Source organism: Chinchilla lanigera, unplaced genomic scaffold (assembly GCF_000276665.1).
Source record: "Chinchilla lanigera isolate Chin_1 unplaced genomic scaffold, ChiLan1.0 scaffold00002, whole genome shotgun sequence".
Lineage (NCBI taxonomy): Eukaryota > Metazoa > Chordata > Mammalia > Rodentia > Chinchillidae > Chinchilla > Chinchilla lanigera.
In genome coordinates this window covers 28,713,452-28,735,685 of record NW_004955403.1, presented here as the reverse complement: position 1 = coordinate 28,735,685, position 22,234 = coordinate 28,713,452, and positions in this window count along the sequence as shown.

Genomic DNA, 22,234 nt, shown 5'->3' with positions numbered 1-22,234 from the left:
AATCAGTCTGTTTACACAAACTTCAAAAGGAAGCAAAATTAAGCTGTAACCATTAGAGATAAATGTGTAGCTGATAAAACAACAGAGATAAGCCAGTAAGGGACCATCATAAATGTTTTTTGGAGAGTTAGGCATAGATGTTAATTGAATGGAGAGATTGGGTAGGTTCTTATAGGTGTTCAATTTGAAAAAGTTTATGCCACAATTTTGAGTAGTTTCCTAATATGTGCATGCCAGTCATAGTTAGAAAGTTTAAAATATATGAACTGTTTATTAAAAATCTTCTAAACACTGTATTTTGTCATGATTATGTATGATTGAAGGTTTCAGGCCTGGCGTGTTGGTGCATGCCTGTAATTTCAGCCCTGAGGAGAGTGAAACAGGAGGATGGTAAGTCTGAGGCTTGTATACTGATGCTGTTTCAAAACAGACAAAAATAGTAGAGAAAATTGAAAAGTCCAGTTTATTTCTAAATAAAATCAAGTGGTAATATTTAGTACATAAAATATTAGCGATGTGAAATGTGTCATTTATCAATTCTGGCACTGCAAATCTGAATTTGCAATAGGTAATTATCTTCTCAAAAGGAGCCAGTGGTCTGAGGTAGGAAAACACACTGATCATTACCCTTTGTTAAGGTACACAAGACAGGAGATGCAGCCGTTTGCAGAATTCCACCTGCTTTGCTTTTTCAAATTAAGTTTTTGGCCTCAACTTCAGGACTTACTCCTACTCACAGGTAAATGACCTTTGTTCACCAAATTTATGAGATTTTTCTCAACGTGAAATAGCCTTTGACAGGAATTTTCCATCGGTCGGTTTGAAACCACACTTTTTTCTCTTCCCTATCCCACTTGGGCTGATCACAAGTCGATGATCAGCCTCCTGCTGTCTGTAACTTCACTTTATCACTACCCACCTCACCCAGGGAAAATCATTAAGGATTTTATCACATTAGTTTGAAAGGTGAATAGTCATTTTTAAGGCACCTTGGAACACCTTTGCTCTTTGGATGCTTTTGATGTCTACTAATGGGTGTTATTTTTGTGTCAAATCTAGCATAACATGTTGGGGGATGTATATGAACTTTGTATACAAGAACAATATAGAAAGTCAATCTTTTAATTTTATTCTGAAATCTTGGCACATAAAGAGAAAAAATCACTTTGAAATGCTTCCTTAAATTAATGTGTTAGTAAAACAAAGCAGATTCAAACTTTATATGTAAGTTGATGTGCTTTTGCCTATTACACCATAAAGATGTAATTTTGTGTCGTGTTTGAATTGGAGAGTTGAGAAGTCGGATGGCCTTGGAAGGGTCAAGCAATTACTTTGTCATAGGCAAAGCAAAACAAAACAACATTTCGATGAGAAAGAACAGAAAAGGTCATTGTCAAATTTAGGACTTTTCATCATGTTATCCCTGCTTGAACCTTCTAACAAGAAAGGATCACCATTACTATTGTTTCTCTAGAAATTTGTCTACATATTGAAACTTTAATTATTCAGATCAAATGTCACAACACATTTAAATGAACCTACCCCCATTTTTTATTCAGCATTCTTTTCTTCATAGTGCTCAATGTTAAGTACTTTCCTAGATGCACAGATTTAAAGAAGCCTCATTTACAGGTAAGACTCTATAATATCAGTTTCAGGCTCCTGTCAATGGCTGAGGGACTGCACAATAAACGGCTACTTTGGGCTGTGCATCTGAGTCTAATTCTACTTGTCCTACTTGTTGATTTAAACACTCTGTTCTCCAGAAGATGAAACTTCAAGTCATGCTCATTTAGGTTTATTCTCAGAGCAAATTGAGAGTCTGAATTCACATCCTTGTTTATTCACTTGCTTGGTTCTGTGCTGTTTATTTTTATTGGCCATGTAATTCTTAAAGACTTTTGACACGTGCTTTTTTCTGCTTATCATTGTCGTACATTGGAAGCAGAAAAAGAACTCGAAAAAGTGATCTTCTAATGATATCCAGATTAAGAATGTTCTTTGCATAAAAGCTTTATGCAAGATAACAATACTGGATTTTTCTTTGTAGAGATCTCATAATGCTTTAAAGAGGGGTTCAAACTGTTTCAGATCCCACACCTTTGCCTGAGACCTTCATCTTTGTTAATACTGCAAATCAAATTGGTTTATCACTATTCATCACTTTTTTCCTATCAAATCTTTTACCTTTTTATGCAAAACTATCAGGAGAGGAAAAATTTGATAGATATAAACTTACTTATTTGTTGTATTGTTACTCTAAATGTAAAATTCCTGCCAAAGATTTATAATTTCAGTATTAGATATTTTATGCTGGTACCCGTGCCATTTTTTCTTAACACTCACCCAACTAAAAATGACCTTAAAATGACTCAATTTATATTGCCTAGTTTTGTTTATTTGAATAGCTTCAGGATTTCTATACATTGGAGATTTTGACAATTTTAATTATTCTGCACATTTAACTGATGAGAATTTAATTAGCCTAGTGTTCCCAGAGGGTGGATAACATAGGTGAGATCTTATAAAATAGCAAATTAATGAGCATGTACACAACTCCTTCAATTTGATGTTCAGAATATTTCAAGCCCTACAGAATATACTTTAAATCTCCATTTAAGAATTCTTTAATTTTAATGTTTTCTAGACGAATTGGTATCAAAAGGTAATTGAATATAATCTTTACTATAAAGTACACTATTTCATTTGCTTTTTGTACTTCTGACATAAAATATATGACACATATTTTTAAGATTTTAATTTGCAATACTTTTTACTTATACCCTTGAGCAGTGTAAAAACTTTTCATACAATCTTAGATATTTCAAATGGTAGGAAACATTTGAAAGTTAATCATCTGATTTCTTACTTTTACATATTTTAGTGAGTGTTTTCTAAAACAAAGTCTTTTTATGTGCTTAACCACAGCATCATGATCAAAATCAAGGAGTACACAGAAACATCTGTCACTTATTCTGTTTATATTTATTAGTAAGAAAACACAGCACAACTGTTTGATTTTTTTTCCTGATCCAGGTTCTAACCCAGCATTACATTTGTGACATAGCTCATTTACTGTCTACTTATCTGGAACAATTTTACAGTGTCTGTTTTGTTCCTCACTACTTGACTATAAAAAAAATAAAGCTTTTATTATGTTGAAGGTCCTTGGTATGGCTTTCCTGATGTTTTCACATGATTGCATTAAATATTTTGGTTGAAATGCCCCAAAATTGATCTTGCACCTTTCTTCATCAATGACAGTAACAGACACATGATTCTTATGTAGCTCATTTAGACTTTTGGTTTTCTTCATATTAATGTTTCTAATTTCCGTTTGTTATTAAAGTATAATAAGTTGCAGAAATATTTTGAGAAAAATAATAAGTATAATAAGTTGGAGAAATAAGTTTGAGAAATAATAAGTTTGGAAATATCTTATTTCTTATTGAAATATTACCTACTACAGGAGCATGTAGAATAATTCTTCTTGAAAGAATTACTACTACGAGGCAAAATAATGAGTTTAAAATTTCGTCATTCCCTTTCCACATTTTAAATTGGCATTCTACCATGAAGAAAATATGTCTGTGGTGTTCTGTTTAATTAATTATTTAGGTATTTAATTAATTAGGTAAGTATAGATTCATGGCTTCTTATGGCATTCAATCTTATATACCACTATTTTTATTACTTATATTAATTTTTGAACTGTTCCAGATTTGGCCTCTGGAAGTCCCTCCAAGTCTACTCCTGTGTCCTTTGATATGACATTATTATTTATTTCTGTTATGCTTACTTTCTGGTCAGAAAGGTGATCCATAAAACAGGAAGAATGCAAGTTTGAAAGCTGCCTGAACAGCTGTTCATATTGACAAAATTATTGTATGAATACATCTACTCACAGCAATGCATAAGAACACTTACTTCCCCAAATTTCCAAGAGGATGTACTTTTATAATATTTAAACTTTGCCATTTTCCTAGGTGTAAAGTTGTATGTCTAGAAGTTTTCATTGTCTCTATTTGAAATTAATGCTCAATTCATTTCCTCTATTGATAAACCACTGCATGGATTTTTGTGATTTATGGTTCTTTGTCCGTTTATTTAAAAAATGTTTAAGTTTTTGATGTTAAGCTTAAGACACCCTTACATACTAAGAGTGTTAGTCCTTTATCTGTGAGAACTATCCAGTTTGACATATTTTTTAGCAGTCCAAGTGGACTTAGATACTTTTCATTTTTTATGAGAAATGCAAAATATTAAGAACAAAATAAGAGTGATAGCAGGAAATAGAGAGATCTTTCTAAATTGGGAAGGGGATTGAGAGATGGATCGAGGGAGAAGGGAAGGGAAAAAAAGAGGATGGAAAAGGAATTGAGATGTGTTATGTACATGTACAAAATCCACAAAAGGAGTAAGCGTTATGTACTGTCAGTACATACCAATAAAAAAATCTATATACCTAGCTATTATATCTAGCATTATCTTAGTAATGCAAGTAACTGATCTGAGTAATATAAAGAACTGAGATGTTCTTGTACCATATTTATATATATATATTTACATATATATTAGTATGGTGTATAATATATATATTTATATAAATATAATCTATTTTGTCCTAGCAACAAGAGCTCAGACTTTCCAGGGCTATAGCTCAGGGGGAAAAGTGCCTGCCTGGCAAGTGCTAGGTAGTGAGTTTGATTCCTGGGACACACAAAAAAAGAAAACTCAGAGTGACACAAGCCCAAACTCAGTTTGTTCTAAATTACATTTCCTTTTACCCAAATCATTATGATTGCATTCATGCCAGCCCATCACTAACTTAGAGAAAGGGAAAAGAGAGTAGAAGGAAATAATAGTCATAATAAACTGTGGTTAAAATAGCTTGCATGTGTTTTATGGTAAATCGAGCTCATCTATTCATTATTTTGAATAATTTTCACTATCTCACTCAAACATTAATAAATTAGCCCATGACTTTGTTAGTTTGAAGCAAATTTTATTACATACACTGATTTCTGTTTCTCCTGCGTACTTTTATACAGAGATATAATTAGCATTATTTATTTATTTATTTTTATACCCAGAATCAAACTCAGGACGTTATGCTTACTAGGCAAGTAATGTGCCACTGAGCTACATCCCCAGCCCTAACACTTTTTTAAATTACTTTTTTCATTTCATTTGTTCGCAGTTTTCCTTCTTAGTCTCTCCTGATTTGACCCCTATTTTGTTTTTCTTTTCTTTTTCCAACATAAAAAAGGGTTACTTATTTTCACGGATGTGGCTACCACCCCAGGTACCAGGTTCATAGAATCTCCTGTAGTAGGGAAGGAGGGGCCCAGTGTTCTATTAGGAGACACAGAGAACTGATGATTCTCAGATTGAAGTTGGCAGAGCAGACTTGACAAATACACCAGAGATGTTTGCAAGAGGAGAAAGAAAACTAGGGTTTTGTTCGGGGAGCGGGTTTCATACGGCTTGCTGAACATGTAGGTGATTTCCTGTCAGAGTCAGGACTTGTTATCTTTCAGATAACACCACTGGCAAGATCACTCATTCAGCCCAGGGCTCTTGCCTTCAATAGCATGCAGGTTTCCTTCCTCTCTTTCTAACTTTATTTTCATTATTTAGTGCAGTTTTTCTTCTTTTTTAACTATTTTTATGACACATGTGAACCCCTAACTTCATATTCTTATAATAATTTCACCAAGTATTAAAAAAGAAACCTCATCCTAATGTACAGTTTCAGGGACTTTATGTAGTCAATGGGGGAATGTGTGTGTATGCGTATGTGTGCACATTTGTGCGTGTCTATGTATGCTGATGTTTAAAAAAATGGAGTTTGGATTGTATATCTTTCATGAATGCATCCCTCCATGATAGGAAAGTAAAGGGGACAGAATATCTTGGACAACTTGACACTACATACTGCCACAAGCACAAACAGAGAGAAAAGCACAATTAAGATCCAATAATGTGGTAAAAATCGACTACTCTTGGTGTATAAAGGCTACTATTTCTTATGGCCTAAGTAGTTCCTTTCTACCTGATCTTTTGTGATACTGCCGGGAGTTAGTCTTGTATTTATAGAAAATGTCAGCACAAAATGTATGATTTTTCATTCTATTTTCTTTTTTGTTTGTTTTTTTTTTGGTTTTTTTCTCCGGTACCGGGAACCGAACTCATGACCTTGCGCTTGCCAGGCAGGCGCTTTTGCTGCTGAGCTAAATCCCCAGCCCCTTTGTTCTAATTTCTAAAGAAATCCAATGCTAGTCCTATGACAAACCCAGTCACAGTACACGCAAAAAATGCAAATTAGTACAACAAAATTAGATGCAGAATTGAGAGCAAAGGGGAAAATTTTATCATTTCTATTTTATATTTATGGAAGGAAAATTTGGATTACAGAAAGTTCTATTATTGAAGCATTACGCAGTGTGTAAACTATGAAGAACACATAAATAAAGTAAGAAAACTTGTTTGACTATATAAATAAACAAACATTAGGCAAACATTATCTGAAAGTGATTTTATTATCTTTTTTTCTGAAGAGTTTTATAAACTTTGCAGGAAAGTGCAGTGAAATGGCATATTTACATTCTTTCTTAGATATTATTAATAAAAACTTGATTTCCTTAAAATTTGATTATATTGTAGTTGTAGAACTATAATTTTTCATAATTATACATATTGTATAAACCTTATTGAGATGGTACAGACTTAATTTCCTATTTTTGTTCCTAATATTAATAAGTAATAACTCCTACATATATATTTGAAGAATTGAGTTAAGAGAAATTATACATTTCCTGTGTACAAATTAGTTATTGCCATGTGCTTATTATTTTTAGCATGACCTTCTTACCCACTATAGACATGCTAGACACAGAAAGGAATAAAAGATAAAATTAAAATATAGGATAAACACTGCCAATAATTTCAAGATTGGGAGAGATAACACAATTTCAAATTTGATTCACCCTTGCTGTTGTAGATGAAATCAATTAGAGTCCATATATGAGAAAATAGATGCGATTGTATTCCAGTACTTTCTTAGTAGCAAAAACAGATAGAAATCCATGTTTATTTGCCAACTGCTGGGCTCAAGAATACACTTGCACCTGCAAGTAAGTAATTTAATTCTTAAAACCTTCCAGATGAAAGCACCCCTCCCCATTCTTTCTTCCTTCTTTTATTCTGCCCCACTGGGGTTAGGGTCCAGTACTGTCCAATTGCATAGTTCCTGCAATTTTTTTTGTACAATGCCATTGTTTGCTATTGTCAATTGTTATATTTCACACAGGAAGTAACAAGGGAATGTTATTTTTATATTCTGGTTACAAGTGATATTTTGGATATACATTTTTCTTCACAAACTTCATCCAAGCCTAGCAACATGTGGTAATAAAACATATTATCAGTTCTCCATGCAGAAATAACGAGTATGTATTTTTAAAACTTTATCAGGAAAAAGCATCAATTAATGCAAAATTAAATTGGTTGCTAACTTGTTTTTCTCCTTCACCCCAGATCTCCACACAGTTTCTCATGAAAGGGGTCTCTTTCGTTGTATTCATCCTTCCAAACACTAGCTCCCAAATCTTCTACAACAGGCTACTACTGTTTCATAAAGTTCCCTTCTGAGACTGTCACATGTAACCACACACACACGTGCACACATGCACGCACAAGAGGAAGACATCAGTGACAATGAGTTTCACTCACACTGACCAGGATCCCCATCTTTACTCTCTTGGTAAGACTGTCATGAATTATAACTGTGAAATAAAAGGTTAAGTAACATAGAATAGGGTTAAATATAAATTTAAACCCTAATTAATAAAGTATACTCTCTTAGAAAAATTTAACTTCTTTACTTCCACTTCCACTATTTATACCAACGTTATAAACTAAGTGATTTAAACAGTTTTATATGCTATGGTTGTATGTTTAATAGTATATTCTTTGTAAAATGTGAGAGGAGTTAAGTAAATTAATTTAATATGAATAATCCATTAAGAATGTTATTTTTTATCTTCGTTTATAAAAAAATCTATTGAGAATTTTCACCACAAAAATGACATTATAATAATTATAATTATTATAAACATAAAACTTTACCAATGAGGTAACATTTCAGCTTAAGAATTGATTACAAAATTAAGGATATTTAGCAAATATACTTCTAATGTTTACATTTAATGTAGTTTTAGAAAATGTTTTTTCACTATTCCAAATTTGGAAAAGATAGAGAATTTTTTTTGTTTGATTCTAGCTATCAAATTTTACAAAGGTAAACTTTTTATTATATTTCACTACTGCATCAATTTTTAGGTTATTCTGAGCTATGAAACCTGAAATATTACATTTTAGATATCATTTTAAAATACGAACAGTTTTTCTTTACACTGATATATTCTACAACTAGGATTTACTCAAAATAGTTAAATATAGTGAATTATGTGTATGTTCCAGGCTAAATGTAGCAGAAAGTTGTGATGTAGAAGTCTAGATTTTTCTCTTCTTGACTATATATTCTGAAACCTTCTGTTAAATCAATACCTGCTCTCATGAAAATTTTACCTGATATTCTACTATATGATATAATTTTTGCCTAAAGTGTAATGAGCTTGTTAATGTGTAAGTTATCTAAGTTTGTTAACATATAGATTCTCTAAATTTCATGAATAGTTGAAACATGTCATTCAACCATGAGGAAAGATGGTAAATGAGCCATAAAACACATATTCATTTATTTACTTATAATCCTAGCTATATTCCACATAATTATTTAAATTAGACACGTATATACACAAGAACATCAATAACAACATCTAAAACAATTGTCTCCAATGATGGATATTAAAATCTAAGAAAATGAATTAGGCTTGTAAAATACCCCATACTTCCTAAAATTGACACTGCCTCAGAATAATAGCTTCAGAAAGAGAAGCAGTACTATCTAACTGATACTGCTTTAACCAGAGTGAGAATGAGAAATTAGGACTTTCATTTTCTGAACTTTTTTTTTTTTCAGTTTTTACCTTTTATAGGTGCATGTTTCCAGTACACAGTGGTTTCATTCTTTATTGGGAGTTACTACATACACGTGATACCTCTTAATTCACTTTTTCAACAGTCTTCTCTCTCCCACTCCTAGCTTCATCTACTCATCACATTTGTATATAAGGAAGCTATGCCTCTCTCCTGCCTATATTTGTGCTTTAGTTTGCTCTTTATATTTTAGCTTTCTCACATAAGAAAAACATGAGAGATATAATTTTTGCTTTATTTCACTTAATATTATGATGTCAAGGTGCATTCAATTTCCCACAAAAGACTAATTTCCCTTTCTTTATGACAGAGTAGTACTCCAATGTGCATCAGTTTTCTTTATCCATTCGTCAGTTGATGGAGCTATAGGCCACTTCCAAGATTTAGCTAATATCAATTGTGCTGCTATAAACATAGGTATGCTTGTATACCATAATGTGACTTTAACTCTTTTGGCAAAATATATAGGAGGGAAATAGGTCAAATAGAATTTCCAGTTTTAGATTGTGAGAAATTTTCATATTGATTTCTATAATGGTTGTACTAGTTCACCCTGCCACTAACACTGTAGAAGGGTTTCTTTTGCCCTCCAGCCTCCCTAGCATTTGTTGTTGGTTGATTTCTTGATGATAGCCATCCTTAAGATGGAATCACGCTTGATTTTAACTTACATTTCTCTGCTGGTCAGAGATGACGAACATTTTTTCATGTATTTGTTGACCATTTGTTATCATTCTGGTATGTGTCTTATTCACTTTAGTTGCCCATTATTTGATTGAGTCGTTCATTTTGTGGAAGTCTAACATTTTTTAGTTCTTTGTAAATTCTGAATATTAGTCCTGTGTCTGAGGAATACCTGGGAAGTTATTTTTCATCTGTATGTTGTCTATTCACACCGCTCATTGTTTCCCTTCCTGTGAAGAAGCATTTTGATATGATCCCATTTTAACTGAGATTTTTATAATATAATAATATACTGTACTTGCTATATGTATTTCAGAGATGTAGATGAAAATAAAACAATACTTAGAATCTTTAAATGTGTAAATATTTCTTCAGGTAAAAAGTATTTTAAGTATACAAAGTGTAAAATTTAGTTATGAGTTGTGAAAGTAAAATTGCTTTCTCAAATAATGGACTACTCTTAATTATTTGTATGCATAGTAATGAATACTTTGATGTTGAGATCATCATTAAAAATGTTCTTGTTAATTTTCTTGAATTTACTATAAGAATATTTAGTCTTTATTTTCTGTATTCATTTTAATAATAACTCTAGTCATAAAATTAGCATTTGCATCTAGTATTTGAATTTTTAAAAACATTTTGGTAGAAATTTTATTTGGTTGCTAGAATAAATCATGTCAACTTTTAAAATTTATATCACTTTGCTTCTGCAGTGTTCTTTATATTCAGGACATTGAAAGCATCCAGTTTATAATAACACTAATGTTCTTTTATTCATGTACATTGTCTTCTACCTAAAGACATTTTTCAATTGCTATAAAATCTAGCATTTATTTATGTTTAAACCAAAATGGCTAATTTTTCATACTCATTGTACGGATCATATTTAAGGAGTTAAGAATATTATGAACTTTTATAGAATTTTGGGACCATTCATCCTTTTTCAGACACAACATCGCCATCATGACTGGAAGACCCACATTCCTGACTAATTCAAATCATTCTCTTCATATATTATGGCAAAATGGACACATCTGTAATGAGTTTACTTGAACAAGAATGCTTTTAGCAGTATCATTTTTAAGGTAAAATACAGGAAACAATTCAAAGGTCTATTCCCAGGAAACATTTATAGTTCAAGAAAAGAAATAACACAATAGGGATAAGGAGAAAACTGTAATTACATAGCTCTGTAAGGATGTACCCATGCGAGGGGAGATAAATAAAAATCATCAGAGAAGAAAAGAGTCCATAAAATTTTATTTTATCTTATTTTCAAAATTAATCTATTAATTATTGTAACCCTTCTTCTAACCTGTTTTGAAACTATGTTTTATGGATTTTATTTTTTCTCTTTAAAATAAAAAATTCATCTGTTTGACATTTTCACCAGATAAACCAAAGAAAAGTATTAATACAGATTTCAAGAGTGTAAAACACTCAGAGGAAAGAAGGGATAGTTTAATCATGTCTCCAACATTTTTATGTAATTTGGATTACTTGAGCAGTTTCTTTCTAAACGTCATAGAAATACCATTTCATGTATGACTTAAAGTCTTTCATTTTTTTGTAAGAAAATGGAAAATAAGGAAAGATCTATTGACTACTCAGCAGAATGTATGAGTCATATTTTCCGTGGATTTGTGATATTTCTGAACATTAAAAGTAGAGAAATGTTTTCACATAGTAATACAAGTATACCTTAAAAATATTATGCATAAACTCTCATTAATGTCAGATGACCATCATATGTGATGGTAGCTAGATTACACTAGAGCTAATGCTATCTATGAACAACCACTATGGAAAGCCAATTTAAAATGTTGAATTCTATCCAAGTAAGTGCACATTGAGATATTGCATATATGCCATATTCACTTTTTGAAAATTTCATTTGAGAAGAATGACATGGAAGGCAATAGAGACAAACCAAAGTCACCGCAAGATGGGACCTTCACCCAGTAGGGCATTAAAGGGCCACAAGCTTCACCACCGTGTGTCTAGAAGGTAAAGCCTCAAGCTGTAGAGTATTATTCTCAAACTCTAAGATTTAATTGAATGCATTTACAATACTTTAGGCTTCCTTGGAACCATCCGTCCTTCCTTCTTTCCTCCTTTCCTTCCTGCCTTCTTTTCTTCCTTCCTGCCTTTTTTCTTTCCTTTCTCTCTTGCTTTCTTCTTTTCTTCCTTCCTTTCTTTTCTTTTCTAGAATGGAGATATTATATCTACATTTGTCCCCCTTATATTTGGGAAGTGCATCTCTCACTGGTCCAATTTCACAGATTCATAAAAAGAGAATAATTTTGAAGCAGTATAATTTATATCTCAAATCTCATCTGATTTAGATGAGATTTAAATAAAGCTTGGACTTTAGAGTTGATATAGAATGAGTTGAGACTTTTGAAGCTGTAAGGATGGAATGAATGTAATTTATGTGCAAGAACGATATAAATCTTAACAAAACGTGTGATCATAATGCTGTAGAGACAAAATGTTCATGCCATCCTTCAAGTTCAGATATTGAAGCCTTAAAACCCAATGTCATGGTATTTGGAGATGGGGCCTATGGGAATTAATTTGGGTTAGATGAGATCTGGAAGGAGGAGTCATCATGATGAAATTAGTTATCTTATAAAAAGAGCCATTAGGAAGCAGATGCACAGCTAGTAAGTGGCCAACCGCAATCAGAGAGACAAGCCTTACTGGACATGGAAGTACACAGCATCTTGACCTTGAACTTTCCAGTGCCAGCAATGTGGGAAGTAAATTTTTATTGCTTGAACTATGTAATCTACAGCATTTTGTTATGGCTACCCAACCAAGCTAAGACAATAAATTAATTATCCTATTCAAAACTACAAAGGTAAATTTGACAATAAAATCACTAGACAATAGAAATAAAAATAAGTGAAAGTTTATATTCAAATGCTTTATGGCAGCTGACACATGGGTAACACTTAAAGTTGATAAACTGTATAATAACACTTAGTTTTAAAATAACCCATAGAAGAATCTCAAAGATAAATGGTACAAGATCATTTTATTTGGAGACTAGTCAATGAAAAGAAAGTAGGTAAGCTAATTAAAGTTTTCTGTTTCATTTGGTTTTACACAGTGGCATGTAACACTTTTCAAAAAATCCACACAATTCAAAATTAACAATTGTTTCATGAGAGGGATTTTGCATAAATATGAATTGTAAGCACCCCTAAGATAGAGAGACCCGAATTTTCCAATTCCTGAGTATCTCACCATTAATACATAACAGAAATGTTTACAGATGGTGGAGCTGAATAAATATGGTAAACTCAGGAAATCTGTGTTAGTAGGGAGATTGATTTCTCAGCAGTGCCATGTAAGAGTTGGGATCCTTGTGGTTTATTTCGTACAAATGCTTAGGTAAGGAAAACATATTGATCAATTTGGAGCTTAGCTCATTAAATTAATAATGAAGGCCAGGAATATAGAGACCATAGATTCTGTCATTTCCCTTTATAAATGGGGAAAACAATAAGAATGCTTATGACTTTAGGAGTAAAAAATATTAAAACTTAATCTTGTCTTGAGAACGTTAACTCATCAAGCATGTAAAGCCTAATCAATTCTTTAATTCTATTTCTTCTTAATTGACTTTAATTGCCAATTATTGTCAACAAGGACAAACAGACCTTGCATTTTAAATGAAATGATGCAACCATATTAAATGTGGCCTTGAAGTTTCCAAACCATTTCATATGCATGAAACCATAACTTTTGGAGGCTTTTGTTTCTATAGAAAAGCAAAAACAATCACCTTATGTTTAATTTACTCTGAGAAAAATAGTACACTGCCAAGCCATATTTTATAGAATAGTTACATTTTTTTCACTGTGGCTTGTAATGAGCTTACAAGAAAAACACTTGAAATGATATTAGCATTTCAGCATTAATTTGCCTATCTACCTTGCTCTCTATATTAAAAAATTAAGTATTTCTTCGTCTTATATCTTTAGATAAATATTATCCAGATTCAGACTGATGAAGCAAACGCTAGCTTGTTACCACAATTTGAAACTTTTGAGACTTAGCTTAAAATATGATGTTTAAAACTCTTGATGTCCCCTAAAATCCTCTAACCATGTATATTCCTGTTTACCATCAATATACATCTTTCAAATTCTAGTGATAATTTTATCTAATTTTTAGCAATTACTTTAGCTCAACAAACAGAAACAAAATGATTTAAATGTCATTCATTGACTAAATTTAAAAAAAAAGTAATTAAGAATTTAAAAACATCAACGTAGGGCTGGGGTTATAGTTCAGTGGCTGAGAGCCTGCCTGGGAAGCATGAGGGCCTAAGTTGCATTCCCTGTACCAATAAATAAATAAATACTTATCAGTGTATAAAGTACAATCAAGAGATATCACCAAAACTACTAAGAGTTTCTCTGTAGAAAATTTCCATTTGTTAGGAAGAGTAACATAAAACCAAGTAATGGTTCTTGGAGTCCCACCTCAGGACAGATACCCACTAAATTTCACGTGCCAAATCCAGAAATTGAGTTTTCCTTTAAGATTTCGCCTTTTATGAATTTATTACATTTTCGTTTGAACATCATTATGATATTTGAGAAACACAGAGATACAGCAAAAATAGTTTTGGAGCTTTAATACCTGAGAAATATCATACGTATAGTGATGTTGGATACAATGAATTCTTCCTTTGTCAAAAACTCCCAATATATTTTTACTCATTGCTGACAGTTAAGTGTTTCATACGTTTGTAAATACTCAAAACATTTTTGCCTTTAAGCACAGCTACTATGTTCTCTGAAGAGATTAACTTTTCATAGTTGATTAGATTACCAAAAGTTCTGTGCTTTCCTAGTGTAAATCTCCTCTGTATTTTACTTGTACAAAATCTACCTTTGCTTTTGCTGCTGTTGCTCAAGGTGAGACCTCAAAATGAGCTGAAGTATAGCTATTCTACAAATAAAGGCTAAAATTCCTTACATAAGGAAACATTCTTTGTATAAATTGTAACCAATATCCTCGGTGCTCTTTATTCCTTCAGATCTTCCCCGCTCTATTTATGATAATGAAATGATTACAAATCCTCCAAAATATGTTCTTCAATTATGAAAAAGATAGCATCATACAGCTTTTTAAAATGTTTCTTTGAAAATAAAAGTTTTTACTTGTAACTAGGGTACTATCTTCATGAAAACTGATATGCAGTGCTTGTAGATATCAATAATATATATTCGCTGTTACTTGACAATCCAATACTAGCTAATTAAAAGTTGAACTATTTTTGATCAACTAAGGTACATTCCTTATCTGTGTCACATTCATCAATTACATTAACCAGAGCACATTGTAAAAATCATTTAGTTAAAAGAATTACAAACTGTTAAACATGAGATGCAACATGACGCTGATGTTAAAAAAGATGTATTTTCTCTGTTGAGCACAAATAACTGACAGAATTTTTACCAAATTTTTATCTGTAATTACCTCTGCATAGTGAATTTCTACTGCATTATATGTTTTGCCTTCATGTCATTGTTTTTCCTTGAAATTCCATTGTTGTCATTAGAGAAATAAATTATAAACAAAAGAAATTACTCTTTTTTGAATTGTATAAGAATTACACATTAGGGCAGGTTACCTAATTGTTTTAGCAGAAACAGAATTATTGTTCCCTAAAATTAAAGATGCCATTTAAAAGTACATATATAGAATAATAGTTTAGAAATCTCTTGATCTAGCATATGGAATATTACCCTTTGAAAAGACAAGTAGTACTAACAAATCATTCTCATTTCCCCTCCTATGTGCAGCATATATGATACAATTCTTATTCTGAGCTGAACAATAGGACTCCAGAAATTGCCCCAAGAGAAAGGACATCATGTAGGTCCTGTGGTTGCTATTAAAGATGAATTTTTATCTAAGGTCAGGATGAGTAATAAGTAATTATATCGCTCAGGGTTGAGTTAAAAAGTACTTGGTGTTAAATGACCTTCCATGAGCAGTTTAGTGTATTTATAAATATTTGCCATTCATTTGACTTTTGTCACTGACTAAAGACTGACCTATAGTACTTGTCACTGACACCTAACACCAAAATGAATTGAAATTTTGTCTTGAGAAATAGGTTTCCTTGATGCTGTGACACTTATAAATGAACCTTTAAAGACTATACTTTTTCTCTACACTTTGTTTCAATTTCCTGTCACTCTCAAGTGGAGATTTTTTATAATACTAAATTTATCACGTCTTTCCAAGATCATTTCTCTGACTCTAAGCTCCTTGTGTACACTTCATCTCTGCAGGAATCTGTATTTATTTTTTTCCCTTCAACTTACAACAAAATATATATTAAAGCATTGAGGACGGGCTATGGCACTCCTTTAAAAAATAAAAACTACTGAACAAATAATGAGTTGTTAGCTTAATACCCAAATTAATTGGAAGCTTTGCCATTATATGTAGTTTCTTTAAGATAAGTCATTTTCTTAAAATGTCACTTTTAGACTCTTTCCCTTGTTTTATAATGTAGAAATTGAGATAGGGAAAATATTTAATTGGTTTTGTCACTATGTAAGTCAGAGCTTACCTATGGCTCTTTTTCTGTTCATCCTGTCTTGAATGGCTTTTATCCATTTTATTTTCCTTTCCCTTTTGTGAAAAAATTTATGGCAACTATAAGCTTTTCTACGTGAATTCTGTCACTTACTGCCATCATTTTTGTGCTTTCTGCTCTCTCCTAACATTTTTATAATTTTATACTCTATTATTTTTCATGAAGACAGGCAAGTCAGGACATCTTTCGACATAGTTGTATAAACTCCAGGACTTTTTTTCTCATGTCTTGTATAAGACTGAGATTGCTGCCTCTTTAACAAGAAAAGGAGGAATTAAAATGTTTTTAAGCCCTAATTTGGTAGATTACTTATTCTATTTTCAAACTTTAATGCAAAATAAAGTTGTATTTTCTGTCATGTATACTTCAATATAGTGCCAATGTTACTGATAACATATGCCAGTTTTCCAAATAACTAAATCAATTTAATACTTCATTCAGTGTTTAATTGTACATTTTTTGCCATTCTTCAGTTTATTAGGTTCTTTTTAATATGTATAATGCAGCTCTATTGCCACAAGAAGATAATGTTTGAAGCTCACATGTCCATTGGGCACAACTATCAGCATTTTTCCTCTGCTTAGGTCATGAACCCAATTAATCCTTATTGCAGAAAGGATGAAGGAAATACCAGTGGTCATGCACACTAAATGTTATCTGAATCTAATCCAATAGTCATTGCTGATTGAACTTAGTATACACTGAAGTCAAAGATACGACCCTAACAGAATATAAATTTTTCTGTATTTCACTAATGGCTATTCCAAATGCTTTAGAAATCAGGAAAATAAAACTACAAAGTAATATGAAAGACTACTATTTATTTTATAGACTATTATGTGTGAATATCTGAAACAATTCTATAGTTTTGTAGAAGAATACATATCAGCTTTACTATAAAAAGGACTTGCCTATGTTTCCTCTAATATCCATTATATGAAATTGACAACTCACAGAATGAAAGGTTATTAATTCAATCCAAGTTGATGTGTAATGTTTTTATTCTCTTACTCTTAGAAAGGGAGGATTCTTAGTGATATTTCTTCTTACAACCTTTATTGTGGTTCTTGGATTAATCAATCAATAACAATAACCCAAAACCTGTGAACCAATTTTGGATTATTTAAAATGTTAGCAAAAGGCTAAATTTATGGAGTTATATATAAATATGTGCATATATTTGGACATAATATTTTAGATAGTAAACTGGCTTACAAACACCTATATAACTATTCTCTTCAAATATTTTTTCATACAGTGCATTTATCTGTAAATTACAGTAAATTATCTGTTACTAGAAATTTTTAACATAGATTAAATACATTGCAGTATGTAGTAGAGCACATTACATTGAGGAATGAATCAAACTGGTTATGTTTAATATGTTAAAAATAAACCAAGACCCTTTCTTACTGGAAGTAGCCAGTCCTATAATATTTCCAGTCATACTGGTGCCTATATTAGTCCATTTTCCATTATTTTAGTTGAATACAAGGGACTGGGTAATTTACAAGACACAAATGTTTATACAGCACTGGTAGCCTTACTATTTTGAGCAGCCTATGCTTTAGCTCTCCCAGGTTGCAAATGCACGCTGATGCCTGCAGCTTTCAAAAGCGACTCAGGCTCTACAGTGCTGGGGTCTCAGGATCTGCCCACTGACTTTGCGTTGTGCTGTGTTGGTGTATCGTGCTGGTAGGAATTTTCTAAGGTGACTCCATTCTGTATCACATTTCTGTCTCAGTCAATAGGCTGCTCAATGTGACCTTTGAAATTGCAGTGGAAATTACAGAAACCCACAGATTCGGACCTAAATTTCTACACAATGAAAACCAAATACACCTGGCCAAAACTTGCCTTTTGCACCTTCCTTATGCTACTGGCTCCACCAGACACAACTTGAATGGTTGAGACATGAGTTAAGAGGAGTTAAGCAATGTCTCCTGGTCCCAAGGCAGCCCTAAACAGGAAGCTTACGGAGAATGTCCTGCATCATTCTGCGATCTTTCTGTCCCCACCCCCAGATGTCTGGGCCTGCAGTGGGAGGATGACCCCAATAACTCAGAACTGCCTTTAGAATACTTTCTTTGTCACATTTTCTGATACACAGCACATGGCTTTTTAAAATCTACGCCTAGCCCTTTAGCAAGCGGTGAATGCACCAAACCCTCGGTTCTCTCCCTGGAACATGCTTCTTTGCTCTTCATACTTTAGGCTGAAAATTTTCCAAAGTATTCCTGTTTCCCTTTGTCCTACATTTCACGGAAAGCAGCCAAAGTAGCCATGCATTGCCCCAACGCTCTGTAGTGCTTAGACAATTTTTTACCAAATATTCTCTCACCACTGTTTAAATCCATGTTGCTTAAAGCCATAAAGCATAACACCATCCGTCCAAGTTCTTTACAACTCAGTAACAAGGATGGCCTTTCGTCTCATTTCCAATACCTTGTTGCTCATTCCTAAGAGTTCATCAGCATGGCTTTTGCTGACTGCAGTTCTACCAGAATTCTATCAATTATGACCGCCCAAGTAATTTCCAAAAAATCCCAAACTTCCCCTAGACTTCTTGGCATTGTTCTGAGCCTTCACAAGAATCACCTTTAATGTTCCATTTATAACAATGCAGGCTTTTTCTAATCCATTCTTGCAAAATTTTCCAGCCCCTGCCCATTGCCTATTCTAAAGCTGCTTCTACATTTCTAGATATTTATTATTAGTAATAGTTACATTTCTCTATACCAATTTTAGGTATTACTCTGTTTTTGTTGCTATAGTTGAATGCCATTGCTTAAGTAATTTATGAAGAATGAAGGTTAATTCAGCTCACAGCCATGCAGGCTGGAATGCCCAAGGTTGAAGGTCAGTATTTGGAAAAGCTTTCTTCACATGAGTTTATTTGCAGAGGTCTGAAGTAGCATGGACATCACATCATGACTAGAGTACATTTAAGAGACACAGCCAACCTGGCCTTTGTTAACAGTCCTTCACTGGAGAGAATACATTTATCTACCAGTCCAAAAATGAGTTAATCCATTCATGTTGGCAAAATCCTTGTGATATAATCATCTCTTCAAAGTTTCCACTTGATTTCCCCATTCAAAGACCTCAAAATATGGGTGAAATCTCAAAATAAGTTTTGGTAGAGACACTCAAATCAGGTACTGACTAATTGTCCAAATTTTAAAAATGAAAGACATTAGGATTGTAAATTGAAAAATTTTGGATGCCTCCTTTTCAGTTCTAGTTCATGCCCAGTTATTTAACAATTCTTCTTTATTTTACTTTCCAAGAATCTCTCAACTCTCTCTATTTCCTTCAAATCTTATTATCCAAATATCCTTCAAATCTCAGTAGTTGAGTGATAGGCATCTCCTTCCTAAATTATTATACTAGCATACTACAAGCTACAGTTCCTGGGCTCAGTCTGGGCACTTGTTTCTCTCTCTCTTTCTTGATTTCTTTCTCTCTTTCTTTCTTTCTCTCTTTCTTTGTTTCCTTCCTTCCTTCCTTTCTTCCTTCCTTCCTTCCTTCCTTCCTTCCTTCCTTCCTTCCTTCCTTCTTTCCTTCCTTCCTTCTTTCCCTCCTCAGAAGCTTTGATTTCTTTTTAAAATATCTGTTCCTACTTCCCTACTCCTTAGGAGAGAAACAGATCCACTTCTCCGTGTATATAAAATGCAGTTATCAGCATGGCCTACAAGGTCCGCCATAATCTGACCCTTGTCCCCCTCACTAGCTATTTAATAGAACTTCTAATATCTCAACAATCTCTACATAAGGACCACTGGGGTGCTTTCTTCCTGTGGATAATTGTGGAAAGTGTTGAACAATCATAAAAAATCTTCAGATTCACATTAACTCCTTTGTGCCTCCTTGTTTCTAGATTACAAGATCCGAATAGGTATTTGCCTTAAATTCCTCAGCAACTAGGCATGGTGGCATGAACCTGTAATCCCACAAGGCTGAGGCAGGAGGATCGAGTTGAAGATCAGCCTGAGATACATAGTGATTTCAAGGCCAGCCTGAACTATATAGCTAGACTTGTTTCAAAAAGCAAACAAAAAATTTTCCCCATCAATCTCTGAAAAATCCATATGATCTATTGTGTACTGAGTGAGACTCCAGGAAATCCATCAAAGAATAACTCCTAGAAAGCTAACAACTGAGTAGGTACATCAAAATCCCATTGTATTGCCAAGATATTTGAATTTTTGCACAGACAAACTTCAAAGGCTTTTGAGAATTGCTAGGATATACTTTGGAATGGATATATGATAGGAATAAGTACTATTCTTTAAGAAATGCTCTTCTCTAGGAGTAAGACTCAAATTATAAGTAGACCTATCCTAAGAAATATCTATTCAAAATTTAAGAACTTAGATTTACTGTATTCGGACTATCTGCCAAAACACAGCATGATTTTATTTATAGTGAGTAAAACTCAGAACCCATAAAATATGATAAATACTATAAAATAAATTTTAAAATTTCTAAAAATGCAAAAAATAGGAAAATTGATCATTAATCTAGAAAAAAGACAATAAATAACAGAAATATATGATCTAAAATTAAATGAATAGCCAGAAATTTTGAAACAACTTTAATATATTAAGCCAAATAGAATGTAAGACAAGACTACAGATGAAAAGAACTATAAATGACAAAATAGTAGAAAATATAAAAATCAATCAAACAAACTTTCTCGACATGAAAAAGTCTGCCAAAAAATAGGGACATATTGGATGAATTTAACATCAACTGAACTCTTCAAATCATAGTATTAGGAAATTTTAGGACAGGTCAATTGAGAAAAAAAATATACCTCATATTATACATAGAAAGAGGGCATGAGAAGAGCAGAAAAAAATAGACACTATAAACATTTAGAGAATCAAATTTCCTAATTACACATGTTAAGTGATAGGAAGAGAGAATGACAAATAATATTAGGGGAAACTTCTATGAAACTAGCGTAAAGTATCTGCTCACTAGTTGAAGAACTCATCAAACCCCACACAAGATAAATTAAGTAAAATTTCACCTTAATATATTGTAGAAAATCCCTAAAACCAAAATACCAAGGGACCAACAATATGAAGACCAGCTGACTTCTCAATGAAAATTATAATTAATCCAATGACAATCAATTGAATGAAGTACTGAATGTGAAATTAAAATAAAACAACAAAAAAATCACTGTAACATTCTATATTCAGTGAGTATTAGTTTCAAAATTGAAGGAAAGCCAAGATTCTTGTCAAAAACAAAAGCTTAGGTTTCATCACATACAAGTCCAGAATACAATAAATACTAAACATAAAGCTTTTTGAAAGCATTAATATTTAAGTTGGAATGAACAGCAATAGAAATTGTAAATATATGGATGCATGCAAAGGAATGTTAAGTATCTAAATCAATAAGAAAAAAGGTATTAAGAATAATGTCTTAGTTTATGAATTATGAAATAGTGTATGAAAAGAAAAAAGAAGTAAGGTAAGTGAAGTTAAAATATTATGCTACTTTTTCTATTGTTTGAGATATTAAAAAGTACTATTTTGAGATTGGAAGCAATATGTCAAATATGTATTTATAATTTTGATTGTAAACCCCAAATTAAGAAATATTGTTATTGCTAAAATCAAACAGAATGAATTAAGCAACAGATAATTAATATGAAATGAGGTAAAAAAATGAGGTAGATTTGTAGAAAAATAAATAAAATAAAATTATATAACAACACTAGATCCGTATTCCCCACAGCCATAATCATCTGGGGCTAAATAGTGAAAACCCAAGTTAAAGACAACATGGATCTCAATACATTCCAAGTGGTTTCTTTCATTATTAACTTGTTAC